Source organism: Capricornis sumatraensis, chromosome 19 (assembly GCF_032405125.1).
Source record: "Capricornis sumatraensis isolate serow.1 chromosome 19, serow.2, whole genome shotgun sequence".
Lineage (NCBI taxonomy): Eukaryota > Metazoa > Chordata > Mammalia > Artiodactyla > Bovidae > Capricornis > Capricornis sumatraensis.
Genome location: NC_091087.1, coordinates 41,451,931 through 41,461,208, shown reverse-complemented (window position 1 = coordinate 41,461,208; position 9,278 = coordinate 41,451,931).

The following is a 9,278-nucleotide window of genomic DNA, read 5'->3' as shown; positions in this document are numbered from 1 at the left end:
TCAACACTGACACTCTTGTTTCCAGCCCAGGGCCCCATCAGCTGAGCTGCATGGCCCCAGTGTCTGCCCTCTCTGCAAAGATAAGCAAATTAAGAAATTGCCTAACCTGCCTTTAAGAACTGAGAATTCAGAATTGCTGATAACACTGCCCACACGCACAGCAACTCACAACACAACCCACTTCCACCTACATTCTCCCAGCCAGTCCTACATTCTCTGCTCTCTCCCTTAGTGAGAGAGAGAATATAACCCTGTATTAGAGAAGGAAACTGAGGCGCAGGGAGGGAGAGGGATCTGCCCAAACTCAGCTGATGGAAAGAAGCTAGGGACTCCAATAGCAGTAGCTTGTGCTGAGGTTACTATGTGCCGTGCATGTTTCAGAGCCTCATTTGAATTCATTTCATCTTCATAGTCTTAAGAGGTAGGTATTATTATTGGGCTCCTTTTGCAAACATGGAAACCAGGGTACAGAAAGAGGAAGAGGTGTGCCCAAGGTCACACAGCTCATTAGAGGAGGGCTGGGATGGCAGCCCAGTCAGTCTCTCTAGGACCCACATCCCTACCTTCTCCATCATAACGCTCTCAGTGCAGTCCACCCTTCTGCGGCTGCCTTCGGTGTGGGGCTGGACCTAAACAGTCCTCAGAAGCACCCGGACAGGGCCCAGGTTACCAGGTGTTCAAGAGGAGGGCAGGTCAGGGGCTGGGCTCAGCATCCCAAGCAATAGGGCAGCAGATGGAAACTGGGGCAGGTGCCAGGGAATTTTTTTCCAGGCTGGGGTGGGGGTCATGGGGTACTGCTGAAGACTGTCCCACCTCTTGTCAAAGGGGGAGTCCTCTGGCTAGGCTCCTCCATGTTCATCTCAGCACCTGCTCCACCACCAGTGGACACCCCGGGCCAACCAACCTAGGGGCAAAGGGCCAGCGCCAGATGGCAGCCCACAACTGGTTGGCTACAGGCAGCCAGGGGAGGTGAGAACTGAGCCCATAAAAGTGATTTGGGGCAGTAACTCTAGTGGGAGAGTGCAGCTAGACTCTGGGCATGAAGGGGAAGAGGTACCCAGGGTGGGGAAAGCAGAGCGCCAGGGTCTGGCATGGTAATGAAGGGAAGTCAAATCAGAATGGTCCAGGTACAGGAGCCTGCCTTCCTCACTGGGGCCCAAGGCTGGCTTTGGGGCCTGGACCAAGGATGGTCACAGCCAGTGATGGGAAATGGACCAGCAGAGGAAGCAACAGAAGTGGATGCTGACATGTCTGAGGCAGAGGCACACTCCTCCTGCCTTCCGCCTCCCTGCAGCTCCTCCTGGGGGGAGTCAGGGGAGGAGGCTGGGAGAGAGAAATGAGGCAAGAGCTTCTGTCCAGGAGAAAACTACCTTGAACCAGTTCTCCCTGTGGAGGCAGTGCCAAATCCAAGAAGACCCCTTGCAGAATCAGAGAAATGGACACACACAGACGTGAGGTTCAGAGCTCCAAAGCCGCAAGAGGCCCTGGAAACCTTCCGAGCAAGACCTTTCAGGGCCTTACTCAGAGCATTCCTTACTCCAAGCTTCCTCTGACCCCTCCCCAACCCTGAGTCCATGACTACACCTGGTCTTCAAAGAAATGACCCACCCCTAACAAGAGGTCGGTGGGAGGTACGAGGATGGCAGGATAAGGAGCCCAAGCCCACAACAGCCCCTTCAAGAGGCTCAGAGCTTGGTGCCCAGCCAGGACCTACAGCTTCTAGTAACAGCAACTCTTCCTGTCCCCCAATCACCACCAGCACCCATTGCAGGGGCTGAGAGACCAGGGTGATCTGTCTACAGGGCAGCTGCTACTCAGCTTGAGCCCTGAGGCCACAGGAAAGTACACTCAGTGAAACGGGCAGCTAGTGTTCAACAGAAGCTAAAAATGAGTTTTTGTTGAAACTCCCGGTTTTAAAATAATTCACAAGTCAGATATTTATAGTCATGTAAGCCACGGCTGGGAATTCCAACTTACTGTGTGCTCATGATGTATAGGCCCATGACTGTATCACAACTGTAGGCATGGCCACAACAGCCTCAGCCATCACTGGACTTGGCCCAGCTCTTGGTAGCCCACGTCAGGGCTGGACAAGGCAAGGCAGAGGAAGCCCTCCTCGGCTCATGCAGACTCTGATACCACACCTCATGCTTCCCTCAGTGGTCTGCCCACCCCTACCCCTCTGATTGGAAGTTCCCCTCAAATGTTTAGCTCTCTCCTCCTACCCAGGGCTACCTCTTCCTTCTAGGCCAGCTCAGAATCACCCTAAATGGAGAAGTTCTCAGAACTTCCACCACCTTTCTTAGTCCTGAGCGTCAACCCTTCCCAGCAGCATTTCATTCTTGCATCTCTGTTCCCTGTTCTAGTCATTCTTGACACAGTTTTATATGACTGGTCCTACCTTAAACTGCTCAAATCAAAGTCTGGCCAGCCAAGTTGAGACAAAAATTAAAAATCCACAGGGGGGACATTCAGCGATAAGCAAGAGAGTGGCAGAGAAGACAGGCAACTTTTCTCCTTCTATCACGGCACTTGGGCTAAGTCATGTCCGACTCTTTGTAACTCTATGGACTGTAGCCTGCTAGGCTCCTCTGTCCATGGGATTTCCCAGGCAAGTACACTAGAGTGGCTTGACATTTCCTTCTCCAGGGGATCTTCCCAACCCAGGGATCAAACCCACGTCTCCTGCATTGCAGAAAGGTTCTTTACCGCTGAGCCACCAGGGAAGCCCCGTCAGGGCACTCAGGTCACCTCAAAACATGATAGGTGCCCCCCATGGCCTCCAGGGGCAGCGCAGCATTCCTAGCCCCCAAACTCTGCCCATATGGCATTGGGCTTGTGGTGAGAGTGCCACCTGGTGGCCATTTCAGAACAGAGCGGACTGTTAGCAGAGACTAAATGTTGACCCTTGAACAACATGGGTTGGAACTGCATGGAACTGCATGGTTGGAACTGCATGGGATTTAACCAATCCCCAGTTGGTTAAATCCTCACATGCAGAAGAGCAGAGTCAGAGGCTGGACCTTAAGTCATACATGGATTTTCGACTGCACAGTGGGTCAACACCACTAACCCTGCTTGTGTAAGGGGCAACTCTACATGCTCCCAAGACTTCCTGGAGTCAAACTCCTCCCTCTGCTCCACCCTACTTCTCCCCTCCCCTCCCCTCAGATCCATCTCTGAGGCTTCATTCTCGGTGCCCGAGGCCTGAGGCAGAGCAGGATCTTGTGGGAGTCACGCGGAATCCATCAAGACTAACACAGTCTCCTGACCAGATATGGCTGGGAGGCCAGTGATCAAGTCCCAGCTTGGCCACTGACTCACATTAAGCAAGACCCTATCCCAGGCCAGGCCTCTATTTCTTCGTTTACAAAATGAGAAAGAGAGGCTAATCTACCAGAGTAGACAAAGCTTCCTCATTCTATCTTCTGCATTTGCTTCTTGTTTGTAGGCTGAAATAAACATGCTTTTAAATCTCTGGAGGATAGGAGGCGTCCCAGGACCTTTCTGGTTCTGATGTGATCCTTAGGCCTGCTAGGGCCACCTGAATGAGGAAAAGAAATGCATGCAAACACGTGATTTCCCACACTCACTTTCTTTCCTGGACACCCCAATTCTTGGGGTCAGAAGTAACCCTCAGAGGCCGTTCAGTCCAACCTGGGAGCCCCTACAACAGCCCTTTTGGATGTCATGTAGCATCTGCTTACATCCAATGAGGATGCGCTTACCCCCAAGGCAGCCTTGCCCATCTCCTTAGCTCTGACAAACAAAGGCTTCTTCCCCAGTGGGAGACTCCTACCCAGTGGCCCCAAATCTGTCCTCCAAGGCCTCTGTCCTCACAGACCACATCTAATCACTCTTCTTGGAATAGAGCCCTTCAGAGAGAGATTTCAACACAGAGGTCATGTCCCCTGAAATCTTTTTTTTTTTTCAGGGTAAATAACTCCATTTCCAACTTGGTCCCACATGGGGCTTTACTTGGTCTCTCTAATACTGGTTGGTCCCTAGGACATCATCAACCAGTCATTTAACAAACACCTACTGAGACCGCCCTAGGCAGTCTGGTTTGTGACCATCTCCTTCTGACACTGGGGTGTAGATCAGATACAGCACCTAGAAGAGAGAGGAGTCAAGGACTGGAAAGACTTCTCCGCTCCTATTACAGCCCCTCCAGAGGCACTGCCTTGTTGGGCTGAGATACTGGGTTGCTAAATCTTGTTGATCTTAGCTTAGGGTGGTCCTTGAACCAATTTCCATCCATCAGCAGTGGCTTTCTGAGAGACTGGTTGAGAAAGATTGAGTCTGGATCTGGGCCCAAGAGGGGAAGAAAGGAGACCCCATCATGCAGAAGAGCAAGTGGTGTTCTGGTTTCCTCCCACAGGACCTCAGAGTGTCCCTGTTTCTGTCCCTCCTGTCAGGGGTGCCTCATCGTCAGGATCTTTACTCCATCGGTCATCTGGAACGTTCACCAGCCCAGCTCTGAGTGCCTTGACGTCTCTGGTATACATATTGTCAATGTCCACTTACATATGTTGAGGGAAAATGTCAAACAGCACACAACTGAGGCTCCAAGAGGTTAGGTTCTCTGTGGAAAAGAGACCTACGCTTCAGTCGGTCTGACTTAGAAGCCGGATTTCCCTCCAGGACTCAGGCTTCCACTTCCAGGAAGGATAAGTAGTGAGCAGACCCTTCAGGCCCTTTGAGTGGCTTCCGGCCTGCCAGGCAGGCATGAGGCCCCAGGTGCGTGCGTTGATGGAATCGCACAGACTCAATCCTGCCTAAGTTCTAGCATGGCCCATTTCCCGGCACAGTCACGTCCGGTTAACGGGAAGCACTCGTCTGTAAATGGGGATAATAAGGTCTACTTTTCAGGGTTGTTGTGAGGATCAACTGAGATGGCATATGCGAGTGCCTAGCTGTGACTGGCACAGAGAGGGTGCTTGATAAATGAATACTGTTGCCCTGCATTGCTGTGAGCTGCTTTTGCCAAGGTGGAGTAGGGCAGTGCCTGGGCCTCCGCAAAAGGCATTTCACGCATACAGGAGGCAGAATTCTGTTACCAGCAACTGCAGAGTCTATAGGAGCCAAAATGTGGCCGGCCCCAGGGGAGCCAGGGGCACAGCCAAGCTGATCCAACCCCAACCCAGGGCCTGAGCGGGTTTGGATAGGCTGGGTAAGCAGATAGAGGGAGGCCTAAATACCACTCCCCCACCCCCCATCCTCAACACACATTCACTGCCAAAGGCTGTGGCAGAGGCTATGAGAGGCCACCTCAGGGTAGGACTCAGAGCTTGGTCGGGGGCCCAGGCCATATGGGGCTGAGGCAAGGAGCAGAACCGGGGCCCATGTGCCCAACAAGCTGTGCCAGCCCAGCCCATGCCAGCCCAGCCAAATTTGAGTTATATCAGGAGAAGGGATCTGTTCAGAAAACTCATCCATCTCTGCATATTTGCATATTCTATTTTGGGGTCGCTTCCTTTTTTTCCCCTTCGCTTCCTAGAAAAGTTCTCGTGATCAATTCCAACTTCACCTCTGCTGAACTGCAAACGCTCACTCTCCATCCTATCTTCCCTCCAACCACCCTCTCCCTGGTCAGGTACTCCAGGGCTCTCTGTCCTGCCTCCGCTGCCCCCACCTACTCAGGCCTCAACCCCTGCAACTGGGCTCTGTGCCAAGGTCACCATGGCTCAAGCAGTCAAGTCCAAGGTCAGCCCCTGGGTCACCAAACTTCTTAGTGGTACTTCATACCGCCTGACCATGCCCCTTTTGTCCAGTTCTTTCCAGTTTCTTTCTGTCCAGCTCTGATGACTCCTGCTCTAGCCTTCCCAGAAGCAGCCCATCATCTCCTTCCGGGTCCCACGCTGAACAGTCACTATCTGCTACAGTCTAACTCCTTAGTGGGTGTCCCTTTTCCTGCCTTTCCTTGAAATGCTGAATGCCCTTCTCTCTTGACACAGGCCCATTCAATTTAAGACTTCCTGATCATTATCTCCAGCCTAGAAACCTCCAGCTGTCTCCCAGACACCCCCACCTGGTGTCTCATGGCCCCTCCAGCTCAGTATATCCCAACTGGTCTTGTACACCGAATCCCAAGCCCAGTGCCTCACTCCTGCCGCACCACCCTCTACCCACTCACATCCTGCCTGGCCCCCAGATCTGGTCTTTCACATCTCACATCCCTCTCCTCCTCCCAGCCCCCTGCTGCAACTCTAGTCGAGGCCCCCACCATGTCCCATCTGCAGGCAGCGAGCATCCTAGCTGGCCTCCCACTCCCAGTCTCACTTCCCACAAATCCAGCCTCCACGCAGCTGTCAGATTCTCTCACACGAGTCTGGTCCTCCACTGCCCTGCCTAGAGTCATCCACGGGCTGCTCTCTGCCTTCAGGATGAAGACTTAGCTCCTCAGCCTGATGAGACCATCCCCCCACCCCACCTCCCACTTCACTCTCAGAAGCCAATGGGCAGCAGTGGGAAGGTTGCCAGCTTCGGAGTAAGTGGACCTGAGCTTCCAAGGCTGATCTGCCCACTGTACCACCATGACACTGGGGACAGGTAACCTCAACCTTGGTGCCCCCATCTAATAAGTGGAGCTAATCATAATATACTCACCTTTGCCAAGATGTCAATGCTGACTCAAGTTCCTCCCGCCCTACCCACGCTTCTTCGCATCTGCCATACTGCCCATCACACTGTCAGTTCTAAGTGGATCACAGCTTCCTCACTGGTCTCCCCTGCCCAAGCTCGCCCCACTCCCCATCCCTTCAAACACAGCAACCAGTGGCCTTTCTAAAATGTAAACCCAGCTCTCCCCCCAGTGCAGATTCTCCTGTGACTTCCCACTGCCCCTAGGATAAGTCCTAACTCCTCACAAGGCTGAGAGCGCGCCAGCCTCTGCCTGTCTTGAAGCCCACCCTCACACCTGGGGCTCCAGGAGCCACGTCCTCCCCGCTCCCAGCCCACTCTGAATGTACACCTTCTGGCCCAATTCCTCCTCACCTGCGGCAGGCCTCACATCAGATGCCACCTTCTCCAGGCAGCTGTCCCTCACACACACACACCCCACCCTAACCCAACCGAGCTCCATTTCCTGTGAGCACAAGCCCACAGGACCAGCCTGGCCTATTCTCATCAGGCTTAGCGTAAACACGTTTGTCTGTCTTACCAATGGCACGGCTCTGAGAGCGCAAGGCCCTCGTCATGTTTAACAGGCACAGAGTAGAGACTGAATGAATGTTTGTTGAAAGGATAAAGGGGACAATAGCGAGGAAGGAGTCCTTGGCCCTTGGAAAGCCCCAGGCTCAGTGGGGGCACTTACCAGACCCAAAATATATTATTTAAAACATGGCTACAGGAAGCAAAGCCAACATACCCAGACCGTGGAGGAAAGAGCTGACAAAGAAGGGAAAGGGAAACTGTGGGGACAGTTCAATTCTGGGAAGCAGTATAACTGGTATTTGGGAGTCAGTTCCAGGGACAGGGCAAGGCAACCCAAGTGTTCCGCAGCATAATGGCCGGGGGGTATCAAGGGGACCTAGCACAGTCCCTGGGGGCCGGGGGCAAGTTGCCACAGCACGGAAACCAGCTCAAGGCGGGCTGTGTCATGGGGACGGGAAGGGCTGTGTCAGCCCCATTTGACCAGACAAGCCTGTGAGGATGGAACTGGCCTTTGTTTCCATCACAAACAAGCCAGACACATCAGGTTCGGGGACAGAGCTTCCTGGTCTTTGCTCCCGACCACAAAGAGGCAGTTGGGTTCCAGGCAGACCAGTGAGGCACAAAGAGGCCTGGCACCAAGAAGCCTGGAGAGCTCTGAGTCCTTTCAGCCAATGCAAACACCTCTCAACATTAGCTCTCGGGAAATGTGGAGACTTCCCATTTTCTGGAAGGAAAAAACAGTGTTCAGACCACATGTGGAACAGTGGAGCCTCCCAAGGACTTCTCTGTAAAGTGTCACTGAGACTGGAGACCATCTGGAAAGAGGAACAGGACTTGCGAGGGGCCAAATCCAGGAGGACATGTCCAAGGGCAAGTGAATTCCTTGTGTGTGCTCATTCTCTAATTGTGTCCAGCTCTTTGTGATCCCATGAACTGTAGGCTACGAGGCTCCTCTCTGCTAATGAAATTCTCCAGGCAAGAATACTGGAATGGGTTGCCATTTCCTACTCCAGGGGATCTTCCCAACCCAGGGATCAAATCCACTTCTCCTGCATTGACAGGTGGATTCTTTACCACTGCACCACCTGGGAAGCCCAACTCTCCTGAACTGAAGCCCAGCTCACAGAGCAGAGGGAGCAGGCTTGCTCTGCGTGGTCCCTTAAGACAGAAAGGGAGCTAAGAGGTAAATGTTCTGAAGAAGCAAGGACAGAGTAGGCAGTCCCCATCAGGGGTAAATCTTCTGTCCCAGGAGGTGACAAGCAGAAGATGAATGGCATGAGCATGGAGGCTGCAGATGAAATCTCTGCCAAAGGCACATGGCAGGAGCAGCCCTCTGAGCAACTTCCCACCGAAACAAGAGCTGAATGGAAGGGTTTTTTCCTGACAGAGTATTCAAAGCACATGAAACCCACCCGCTCAACTTGGACATGTCTGCGACGCACCAGGGAATGCTGTGCCAAGGGGAATGAGAGCTCAGGCAGATGGAGCAGCAGCTTGGGAGTTGGTGCCCTCTCTGCAACATGAAAGCTGGGCCCTGTTGGTGTTGGTGTTGTTGTTTAGTACTGTTATTTAACTGCTCTTGTATTTATGCCTTCAGGACAGAGAAGTGGGCCCTGCCTCCTGGCACGGCTCTGAGGCCTGGATCCTGGCATCATTACAAAGCAGGTATGAGTGCATGGTGAGACTAGGCCAGGGGAGGGACAAGGAATCTTCCACAAGCCTTTGGGAGAGGGAGCAATGGCAGGGGATTGGCGGGTGGGCTTCCACCCGGCCACTCCTCAGACTGGTCATCCCAGGAGCACAAGGCTCTCCTGGCCACAGCCGTACACAGCAGCCACCCTGGAGACTGGGCAAATCGGAGGAGGCCACACCCAGAGCACCAAAGGGCCTGGAGGCTATCACTGGAAACTTCTGCCAAAACACCAGTGTGGGCATCAGGCGGCATCTCAGGACATGGATCTCAGCTTTTCCACCTGGGGCCCAGAAGCAGGGGCCAGCTGATGCCGTGGCACCAGAACCCACACACCACGCTTGCCCCACCACCACCTCTACCCACTCAGATCAGCCAGAAAGGCCACACACTGGACAAAGCAGAAGGTCGACCATCAGGTGTATTAGGGCGA